The following is a 12,115-nucleotide window of genomic DNA, read 5'->3' on the forward strand; positions in this document are numbered from 1 at the left end:
GAGATGGGGTTTCACCGTGTTGGCCAGGATGGTCTTGATCTCCTGACCTTGTGATCTGCCTGCCTCGGCCTCCCTAAGTGCTGGGATTACAGGCATGAGCCACTGCGCCTGGCCTATCCTAAAAATCTTAAAAAAAAAACCAGCAGGGTGCACTGGCTCATGTCTGTAATCCCAGCACCTTGGGAGGCTGAGACGGGCGGATCACGAGGTCAGGAGATCGAGACCATCCTGGCCAACACGGTGAATCCCCGTCTCTACTAAAAATACAAAAAATTAGTCGGGTGCCTGTAGTCCCAGCTACTCGGGAGGCTGAGGCAGGAGAATGGCGTGAACCCGGGAGGCGGAACTTGCAGTGAGCCGAGATCGTGCCACTGCACTCCAGCCTGGGCGACAGAGCGAGACTCCGTCTCAAAAAAAAAAAAACAAAAACAAAAAAAAACCTCTTTATTGTGGTAAATATCAAATATGTTCAAAGTAGAGGAAGTAGTTAATTAATCCCATGTACATATCACCCTTGGTTAACCATGATCATTTCTCACCCATACACTGTGGGTGGCAATGTAAATTAGTTCAACCCCTGTGGAAAACAGGATGGAGATTTTTCAAAGAACTAAAAATAGATCTACCATTCAACCCAGCAGTCCCAGTACTGGGTGTCTACTCAAAGGAAAATAAATAGTTTTATCAAAAAGACACATGCACTTGTATGTTTACTGTGGCACTACTTACAATAGCAGTGTCATGGAATTAACCTAAGTGTCCACCGACAGTTGACCAGATAAAGAAAATGTGACACATATACACATATGGAATACTATGCAGCCATAAAAAGAACAAGATCACGTCCTTCACAGCAACATGGATGGAGCTGGAGGCCATTATCCTAACTCACAGAAAATGAAATACCACATGTTCTTACTTATATGTGGGAGCTAAACACATAGACATAAAGATGAATATAATAGTTTGTAATCCCAGTAATCTGCCGAGGTGGGCAGATCACTTCAGCCCAGGAGTTCAAGACCAGCCTGGGCAACATGGCGAAACCTCATCTCTACAAAAAATACAAAAATTGGCCGGCCAGCGCAGTGGCTCACACCTGTAATCCCAGCACTTTGGGAGGCCAAAGTGGGCAGATCACGAGGTCAGGAGATCGAGACCATCCTGGCTAACACGGTGAAACCCCGTCTCTACTAAAAATACAAAAAATTAGCCAGGTGTGGCGGCAGGCGCCTGTAGTCCCAGCTACTCGGGAGGCTGAGTCAGGAGAATGGCGTGAACCCAGGAGGCGGAGGTTGCAGTGAGCCGAGATCGCACCATTGCACTCCAGCCTGGGCGACAGAGCAAGACTCTGTCTCAAAAAAAAAAAATTAGACGAGTGTGGTGGTGCACCTGTAATCTCAGCTACTGGGGAGGCTGAGATAGGAGGATGGCTTGAACCCAGGAGGTTGAGGCTTCAGGGAGCCAAGATCGCACCACTGCACTCCAGCCTGGGAGACAGAATGAGACCCTGTCTCAAAAAAAAAAAAAAAAAAAAAAGGGAAAGAAAAGATGATGTAATAGACACTGGGGACTGCTAGAGGGGGAGGGTAGAAGACTGGGGTGAGGGCTGAAAAATTACCTGTTGGGTACTATGTGCACTATTTGGGTGATGAGTTCACTAGAAGCCCAAACCCCAGCATTGCACAATATACGCAAAGAACAAACCTGCACATGGTCCCTTGAATTACTCAACCGCAACAACAACAAATCATCCTTCCTCGGCAATTTCGCTTTAACTATACCCCAGTGCCAACCCCACCCACACCCCTGTAGGATTTTTTTGAAATAGATCCCAAGCAAATTACCATTTCATCTGCATATTGCCACGAGTCTTTCTTTGTTAAACGTAATACCTTTATTGCACCAGAAAATTAAGAATAATTTTTTAATGTTCTCACATGTCTGGTTAGTGTTTAAATTTCTGTGATTATCTTACAAGTTTTGCCCAGTTCATCTTTTAGAATCAGGATGCAGTTAAGACCTATACGTTGGGTGGTACAGCTCTTTATCATGTAATTTAAAAAATGAGGCAGTGGGCTGGGCGTGGTGGCTGACGCCTATAATCCCAACACTCTGGGAGGCTGAGGTGAGTGTATCACCTGAGGTCAGGAGCTCGAGGCCAGCCTGACCAACGTGGTGAAACCCCGTCTCCACTAAAAATACAAAATTGGCACTGGGCATGGTGGCTCACGCCTGTAATCCCAGCACTTTGGGAGGCCGAGGTGGGCATATCACAAGGTCGGGAGATTGAGACCATCCTGGCTAACACAGTGAAACCCCGTCTCTACTAAAAATACAAAAAAAATTTAGCTGGACGTGGTGGCAGGCACCTGTAGTCCCAGCTACTTGGGAGGCTGAGGCAGGAGAATGGCGTGAACCCGGGAGGCGGAGCTTGCAGTGAGCCGAGATCACGCCACTGCACTCCAGCCTGGGCGACAGAGCGAGACTCCGTCTCAAAAAAAAAAAAAAAAACAAAATTAGCCTGGTGTGATGTCGCATGCCTGTAGTCCCAGCTACTCGGGAGGCTGAGGTTGCAGGGAGCCGAGATCACGCCACTGCACTCCAGCTTGGGTGACAAGAGTAAAACTCCAGCTCAAGAAAAAAAAAAAAAAAAAAAAAAAGAGGCAGTATACACTGAGCCCACCCCATGTGTGCCAGTTTATGTCCTGTGGTTGTGTTCAGTCTGTCGTGAGCTTGTCCCCCTGTTAGATGTTCTTTGCAAACATATTCAGGGCTGCATGAATGTTACCGTTCTACTTTTACAGGGCATGGACATTTCCAGTTCCTTACCAGTGCACATGGCTGAGAGCTCATTATCCTAGATTTTTCTGTTCACATCAGCAGAGCACGCTAGTACAGGTATAATACTTGACATCTACCCGTCATGTATCAAGGAGTCGGCCAGCTTGGCTTCTCAGGCCTCAGGGTGCGTGGGGGCAGTGTTGATCCCTGTGGTGGGGGAAAGGATGAGAGAAATTGCCTCTAGTTAAGGCAGAGAGGAAGAGGGTGCTCTGTAGGGGCAGATAACACTTCTAGTGACTTTTGTTTTTTTTTTTGAGAGACAGAGTCTTGCTCTGTCACCCAGGCTGGAGTGCAGTGGCATGATCTCGGCTCACTGCAACTTCCACCTCCCGGGGTTCAAGCAGTTCTCCTGCCTCAGCCTCCCGAGTAGCTAGGACTACAGGCACCCACCACAGCGCCCAGCTAATTTTTGTATTTTTAGTAGAGACAGGGTTTCACCATATTGGCCAGGGTGGTCTCGAACTCCTGACCTTGTGATCCATATGCCTTGGCCTCCTAAAGTGTTAGGATTACAGGCGTAAGCCACTGCGCCTGGCTGTGACTTTTTATGTGTTTGTATTCACTGAGGACTGTGTACACTGATGATTCTCAGTAAATATTTGATAGATGGAATAAAGAAATAGAATACAGATACTTCACTGAGCTTCCCTGGAGGGATGATGGAGAGGAAGAAGCATGTGTTAATATGTGCTGTACTCTTAATTTCCATTTGAAACAGGGAATGACATTTCCCATAGAAACTGCAAGAAACTTCATTACAGTGGTTGTATTAGGGTCAGCATTGTGTGGGCTAACCCAGAAATTTAACTTTTTAAATTAAAAAAATTAAGGGTCGGGCACGGTGGCTCATGCCCGTAATCCCAGCACTTTGGGAGGCCGAGGCAGGCAGATCACGAGGTCAGGAGTTCGAGACCAGCCTGACCAACATGGTGAAGCCCTGTCTCTACTAAAAATACAAAAATTAGCCAGGCGTGGTGGCACATGCCTATAATCACAGCTACTTGGGAGACTAAGGCAGGAAAATCACTTGAACCCGGGAAGTGGAGGTTGTGGTGAGCCGAGATCACGCCACTGCACTTCAGCCTGGGCGACAGAGTGAGACTCTGTCTCAAAAAAAAAAAAAAGAAAAAAAATTTAAACCACTTTATTGGGGTATGATTTATCAATCATAAAAAGCTGTGCATGTTTAATGTACACACCTCCATGAGTGCACGAATAAGTGTGCTACCTGTGAAATCCTCACCACCAAGAAATTTAACTGTCATTTATCAACTATTTCTTTTTTAAGTATTGGGGTATAATTACATAGAACAAGCTGCACAGATCTTAAAGGTACAGTTTGATGAGTTTTGACAAATGAATATGCCTGTGTAACCAACAGCCCAGTGAAGAAATTGATTGTTGCTGCCACCCTAGAAAGTTCCCTGGTGCCCCATCCCCCATACCAAGGTGCCTACTTTTCTGGTGCCCATCTGCATAGGTTGAATTAATTTTGTCTGTTCCCATGCTTCATATAAGTGGAATTATATAGTATGTATTCTCTTACGTCTGCTTTTTTTGCTGGACATAGTTTGAAGATTCATCGTGATGTGGGTATCAGCAATATGTTCCTTATTATTGCTGAGTAGTGTTGTGTTGTTTGAGTATACCAGTTTACATATCCATTCTCCTGTTGATGAACTTTTTTTTTTTGGGTGGGTGGTGACAGAGACTCTTGCTCTGTCGCCCATGCTGGAGTGCAGTGGTGCGATCTTGGCTCACTGTAACCTCTGCCTACCGGGTTCAAGCGATTCTCCTGCCTCAGCCTCTCCAGTAGCTGGGATTATAGGCACCCGTCACCATGCCTGGCTACGTTTTGTATTTTTAGTAGAGATGGGATTTCACTATGTTGGCCAGGCTGGTCTCAAACTCCTGACCGCAGGTGATCCACTCACCTCGGCCTCCCAAAGTGCTGGGATTATAGGCATGAGCCACCACATCTGGCTGGGTTCCCAAAGTGCTGGGATTATAGGCATGAGCCACCACGCCTAGCTGGGTTCTACCGTATTATTGACTGGTAAGAGTGTGTGTGTGTATATGTATGTATGTATTACGTATGTATATACATACTCACACATATATACACATATATTAACCATACAGATATATATCTGGATACAAGTTTTTGTCAGATACGGGGATTGGAAATATTTTCTCTGTGGCTTGCCTTTTCATTTTCTTAAAAGTGCCTTTTTTTTTTTTTTTTTTTTGAGACGGAGTCTCACTCTGTTGCGTAGGCTGGAGTGCAGTGGCGTGATCTTGGCTCACTGCAACCTCTGCCCCCCCTGGTTCAAGTGATTCTCCTGCCTCAGCCTCCTGAGTAGCTGGGATTACAGGCACCTGCTACCGGGCCGGCTAATTTTTTTTTTTTTTTTTTGAGATGGAGTCTTGCTCTGTCGCCCAGGCTGGAGTGTAGTGGCGTGATCTCGGCTCACTGCAGACTCTGCCTCCCAAGTTCATGCCATTCTCCTGCCTCAGGCTCCCGAGTAGCTGGGACTACAGGCACCCGCCACCACACCTGGCTAATTTTTTGTATTTTTAGTAGAGACGGGGTTTCACTGTGTTAGCCAGGATGATCTCGATCTCCTGACCTTGTGATCTGCCCGCCTCGGCCTCCGAAAGTGCTGGGATTACAGGCGTGAGCCACCGTGCCCGGCCTTGTTTTTGTTTTTTTGAGACAGGGTCTCACTCTGTTGCCCAGGCTGGAATGCAGTGGTGTGATCTTGGTTCACTGCAACCTCTGCCTCCCTAGTTCGAGCGATTCTCCTGCGTCAGTGTCATGAGTAGCTGGGATTACAGGCATGAACCACCACATCCAGCTAATTTTTTAAATTTTTAGTAGAGACGGGGTTTCATCATGTTGGCCAGGCTGGTCTCAAACTCCTGACCCCCGGTGATCCACCCACCTCAGCCTCCCAAAGTGCAGGGATTACAGGTGTGAGCCACCACACCCAGCTGGGCCCGGCTAATTTTTGTATTTTTAGTAGAGAAAGGGTTTCACCATCTTGGCCAGGCTGGTCTTGAACTCCTGACCTCATGATCCACCCGCCCCGGCCTCCTAAAGTGCTAGGATTACAGTCATGAGCCACTGCGCCTGGCCTAAAAGTTCCTCTTGAAGAGCACGAATGTTTAGTTTTGTTGAAGTCTAATTTGTCTGTTTTTTTTTCCTATCTGGTTGGTGCTTTTGATTTCTGCCTGAGAAATCTTTGTCTCTCCTCAGGTCACAATGGCATCTTCTTGTGTGTTCTTAGAGCTTCACAGCTTTAGTGTTTACCGTTAGGTCCGTAAGCCACGTTGAGTTACAGGATGGTCTGAGGCATGAATTAAACTTCAGCGTTTTCTCCACAACATCCAGTTGGTCCAGCACCATTTGTTGAGGAGACTTTTCCATGGAATTGTACTGGTGCTTCATTCAGTCTGTGACCTGGCTGTACATGTATGGACCGATTTCTGAACTCTATTCCGTTGTGTTTGTCTATCCTTATGCCAGTACCATACTGTCTTGATTATATAGTTTTATAGTAAATTTTTTTTTTTTAAGACGGAGTCCGCTCTGTCGCCCAGGCTGGAGTGCAGTGGCGCAATCTTGGCTCACTGCAAGCTCCGCCTCCTGGGTTCATGCCATTCTCCTGCCTCAGCCTCCCGAGTGAGTAGCTGGGACTACAGGCACCTGCCACCATGCCCAGCTAATTTTTGGCATTTTTAGTAGAGACAGGATTTCACTGTGTTAGCCAGGATGGTCTCAATCTCCTGATCTCGTGATCCACCTGCCTCAGCCTCCCAAAGTGCTGGGATTACAGGCATGAGCCACCATGCCCAGCCTATAGTAAATCTTAAAATTAGTATATGTCATAAAACTTTGTCTTTTTCCATAATTGCCAAACTATTTCTTAGGAAAAATAAGTTCTGCATATCTAATAACCAACAGGCAAAAGAACTTCAAATATTAAGTCCATGAGTTAAGTTGGTGCACAGCAGTGCTCAGTTAATGTCTCAGAAGGCAGTTAATGCCTTCATCTAGCTGTGCTGGTGTCAGGAAAGAATATTTATTTATTCTTAGTCCTTCTTAGAGAACTCTGTAGGACCGGGCGCGGTGGCTCACGCCTGTAATCCCAGCACTTTGGGAGGCCGAGGTGAGCAGATCACCTGAGGTCAGGAGTACAAGACCATCCTGACCAATATGGTGAAACCCTGTCTCTACTAAAAATACAAAAATTAGCTGGGTGTGGTGGCGCAGCCTGTAATGCCAGCTACTCAGGAGGCTGAGGCAGGAGAACTGTTTGAACCCAGGAGTCAGAGGTTGCAGTGAGCAGAGATCACACCAGTGCACTCCAGCCTGGGCAAGAGAGTGAGACTCTGTCTCAAAAAGGAAAAGAAAAAGAAAACTGTAAAAACTATGTTACATCTTTTTTATACATTAATTTACAAAGAACTAGTTATCCACTCTTGCTTGGCTTTTATCAGCAACTTCTGTTGTTGATGTTAGAAGCACACATAAGTGGAAGCAATCTTTTTGTGGAATAATTAGAAGGTAAATACATTGGATGCCCATCTATATTTTTATACTATAAAGCTGTATTTTATTTATTTATTTTTTACTTATTTATTTATTTATTTTGGGACGGAGTCTCACTCTGTCGCCCAGGCTGGAGTGCAGTGGCACGATCTCGGCTCACTGCAAGCTCCGCCTTCTGGGTTCACACCATTCTCCTGCCTCAGCCTCCCGAGTAGCTAGGACTACAGGCGCCCGCCACCACACCCAGCTAATTTTTTGTATTTTTAGGAGAGACGGGGTTTCACCGTGTTAGCCAGGATGGTCTTGATCTCCTGACCTCGTGATCCGCCCGCCTCGGCCTCCCAAAGTGCCGGGATTACAGGCGTGAGCCACCACGCCCGGCCTAAAGCTGTATTTTAAGGACATTTCCGACACATTTATAACTAAATGGAAGGTCTAAAGCCACATGCCCCTGGTTGGACAGCATCACTGTCAGTTGATACTGTCATCCTGACAAGGCTCTTTTGTGTTTGCACAAACACTTCTTTGTTTTATAGTTTAGCTGTTATAAACAGCTATGCAACTCTCAGCACCCAGGGTTTCCAATGAGAGGAAAACCAATGGAACTTAGCGATCATGTCCTCTGCAGCCCACACCTAGGAGTGGGGGAGGAGGCGTGAGTGTGGCAAGACAAACGGCATCCTCTGCATCCTTCAGTGCTGCAGCTCCCTATTGTTGCTGAGGCTGGAGGACCTGCAGATTAATAGAGGACCGTCATCAACTGGGAAGAGGAGAAGCTTGGGCATAGATACCTACTGAGAGTGCTGGCTAATGAGCTTTCGGAACAACAGTGCTTAGGGGCAGCAATGCTTAGGGTGAAACTGTGAAGAAACCCAGTTGTTTTAGATATCCTCACAGATATCTGTATGATGGGCCAAGGGCTAATATGGAATGCAGGCTCCTAGGAGCTCCTGGCTAAAGAAGGAGGAGGGAAAATGGAGCAGCCAGCTCAGTGAGGAAGCTGGGCACACAGCCATGCACTTCCTTCAGGGCAGAACAGAGGGGACACTCCTGGACCGAGGCTCTCAGGGACCATGTGCAGGACCTTCACTTTTGTTTATGGGTAGGGGTATGGGACAGGTACCTGGATGGAGAAAAACCTGACTTGCTTAATGTCTGTGGATGCAGAAAAATTTTGCCTAATACTGGTTTAAAAGGTGAGGGTGACCTGAACACCTTTTGATTTGTGCAAATCCAGGCTCTTGATGGAGAGTACAAGTTGCAGGGCCTGAAATGCTTGGAACTGAACTGGACCCTTTGGGAAAAGAACAAAAACCATTTTGTTCACTTTGCCATTCCTGTGTACCTGGTATTCCAGGTTCCTCCTAATTTTGTGACTTTTGACATTTTATAAACTGCCAAAAACATATACTATGTGATGATCAATGTTGGGATAACCATAGCAGTGAAAGGGGGGCGTCTATGGGCCTCATTGCACTGGTCACTGTCATCCTTGGACCAGCTTTCACTGTAGGAGGGTCACACAGTCCAGCTGCTGTAGCAGGAATCCCATGACTTCACAAAACGTCCTGACCAAACCATGTTCATTACAATAAAAGGACAGCTGGATGTGGTGGCCCACGCCTGTAATCCCAGCTACTTGGGAGGCTGAGGCAGGAGACTCACTTGAACCTGGGAGATGGAGGTTGCAGTGAACTGAGAGACCATGCCACTACACCCCAGCCTGGGCAACAGAGTGAGACCCTGTCTCAAAAAGAAAAAAAAAATCTAAAAACCCAATAAAAACGAAATCAAAAGTTGGTTCTTTGAAAAGAACAATGAAATTGACAAACCTTTAGCTAGACTGACCAAGCAAAAAAGAAGAATCAAATTACTAAAATCAGGAATGAAAAAGGAGATATTTTCTGTATGCCCTTAGGATAATTTCCACAGAGTTTAAATTCACTTTTGTGTGTGTGTGTGTGTGTATGTGTGTGATGGAGTCTCTCTCTGTCGCCCAGGCTGGAGTGCAGTTGCACAGTCTCGGCTTACGGCAAGCTCTGCCTCCCAGGTTCATGCCATTTTCCTGCCTCAGCCTCCCAAGTAGCTGGGACTACAGGCGCCCACCACCATGCCCAGCTAATTTTTTTTTGTATTTTTTTTAGTAGAGACGGGGTTTCACTGTGTTAGCCAGGATGGTCTCGGTCTCCTGACCTTGTGATCCACCAACTTCGGCCTCGCAAAGTGCTGGGATTACAGGCATGAGCCACTGCACCCGGCCCACTTTTTAAAGTACTTTATTTATTAGTTATGGTGGTTTTGTTGGGAAACTGGTCCACAGACTTTTCACACTAGTATTCTGGACCTGATGACCTTTCACTCAAGTATTCGGCATGCATTTTGGGATAGCCACTTTGATTAGCACATTTAGAAATCTAACATTGATTCTGCATTAATAGCTGACTCTCCTACAGTGCCCACCATGGGACATTCTTAAGCTTCGCTAAACTTTCTGCTTCATAGGACACCCTGGGTCCTGTTTGTATTAGATACACTGAGAGGGACACCAGACAGGAGCCCCAGTGGTGCCAGGCTGTCTTCTCCAGTGGAGCCTGGCAGCAGAGGTAGGGCATGGCTCAGGGCTGGGAGACAGCCACAGCAGGCAGGTGGCACAACTGATGCTGGGGACTTTGACCACTTGGCTAAGCCAGTGTCCATCAGGCTTATCTATAAAGATAACTTTTTCTGTTCGTAATTAATAAGAAAAACCCATGGAGGTGACTCAGTAAATTTTCATTCGCTTGTTTTAGTATCCGTTAATGATTCTTGCCTAAATCAGTTTTTACTGTGATGTGATCAAATAGCAATATTCTTTTCTTTTCTTTTCTTTTTTTTTTTTGAGACAGGGTCTCACTCTATCACCCAGGCTGGAATGAAGTGGCATGATCATGGCTAACTGCAGCCTCATCCTCCTGGGCTCAAGCGATTCTTCTGTCTCAGCCTCCTGGGCTCAAGCGATTCTTCTGTCTCAGCCTCCTGAATAGCTGGGACCACAGGCATGCACCACCACACCCAGCTAATTTTAAAATTTTTTGTAGAGATAGAGTCTTGCTATGTTGCCCAGGCTGACCTTGAACTCCTAGGCTCAAGTGATCATCCTGCCTCAGCCTTCCAAAATGCTGGCATTACAGGTGTGAGCCGCCGGGCCCAGCCCCCATTTCATTTTGTAAGTACTTTTTGTAATACTTGTAGCTCTGCTGCTCCATTAAGCAGGCTAGCAGGCTATGTGTCTTATACCAAATTGTGGTTTTACTACTGAGAATAAAAACAACTAGAATTAGTTACTGTGGCTGGGCACAGTGATTCACTCCTGTAATCACAGCACTTTGGGAGGCTGAGGTGGGTGGATCACTTGAAGCCAGGAATTGAAGACCAGCCTGGCCAATATAGCAAAACCCCCTCTCTACTAAAAATACAAAAATTAGCCGCACGTGGTGGTGCACGCCTGTAATCCCAGCTACTTGGGAGGCTGAAGCATGAGAATCGCTTGAACCCAGGAGGCAGAGGTTGTAGTGAGCCAAGATCGTGCCACTGCACTCCAGCCTCAGCGACAGAGTGAGACTTCATCTCAAAAAAAGAAAAAGGAAAAAAGAATTCATTACTGTAATCTGCAGTTAACAACAAAAAATCTCCTCAAAAAATGCTTAGCAGGCCAGGCGTGCTGCACACCTGTAATCCAGCAGTTTGGGAGTCTGAGGCAGGTGGATCACCTGAGGTCAGGAGTTCGAGACCAGCCTGACCAATTTGGTGAAACCCCGTCTCTACTAAAAATTCAAAAATTAGCCAGGCGTGGTGGCATGCTCCTGTAGTCTCAGCTACTCGGGAGGCTGAGACAGGAGAATTGTTTGAACCCGGAAAGTGGAGGTTTCAGTGAGTCAACATCGCGCCAGTGCATTCCAGCCTGGGTGACAGAGTGAGACTCTGTCTCAAAAAAAAAAAAAAAAAAAAAAAGGCCAGGCGCGGTGGCTCACACCTGTAATCCCAGCACTTTGGGAGGCCGAGGTGGGCGGATCACCTGAGATCGGGAGTTCGAGACCAGCCTGACCAACGTGGAGAAACCTTGTCTCTACTAAAAAAAAATACAAAATTAGCCGGGCATGGTGGCACATGCCTGTAATCCCAGCTACTAGGGAGGGTGAGGCAGGAGAATCGCTTGAACCTGGGAGGAGGCGGAGGTTGTGGTGAGCCGACATCGCGCCATTGCACTCCAGCCTGGGCAACAAGAGTGAAACTCTGCCTCAAAAAAAAAAAGTGCTTAGGAGCGTTTTGCCATATCTGAAGGACAAACCTGTCTCAAAGGTTGGGAGACCTCTCACCATACACACCTGTCAAGAGGCAGGGGGAGGGAGGAAGGTGCTGGGGCTCCGCCTGCCCTGCATGGGATGGGTGGGGTAACCTGAGAGGATGCCAGCAAGTCTCAGGTCAAATGTCAGAGCATCAGGTGAGTGTAAGGATGTGGTGCCCGCATGGCTGAAAGAAGAGTCGTATCAGAAGAGTTATAAATAATGAAAATTGAGTGACTTGTTTAAGCAGGAAGTCAAACCCTATGATAATAAAATTCTTATATAAATGGACTACAGTAAATGCATGAGAGAGTTGGACTTTAAAGACTCAAACCCTTTTGAGATAAAAATAAAACTCCATCAAAGGAATATCTGTCTTTGTGGTAGCTTGTTG

At 46.6% G+C, this 12,115-nt stretch overlaps 1 protein-coding gene across 2 annotated transcripts in view; it reads left to right on the forward strand.

Moving 5' to 3' along the window:
- NIPA1 (NIPA magnesium transporter 1) overlaps nucleotides 1–12,115 on the forward strand; it is a 44,086-nt gene that overhangs the window by 12,244 nt on the left and 19,727 nt on the right. The gene's annotated exons all lie outside the window — the stretch shown is intronic.

Source organism: Pan troglodytes, chromosome 16 (assembly GCF_028858775.2).
Source record: "Pan troglodytes isolate AG18354 chromosome 16, NHGRI_mPanTro3-v2.0_pri, whole genome shotgun sequence".
Lineage (NCBI taxonomy): Eukaryota > Metazoa > Chordata > Mammalia > Primates > Hominidae > Pan > Pan troglodytes.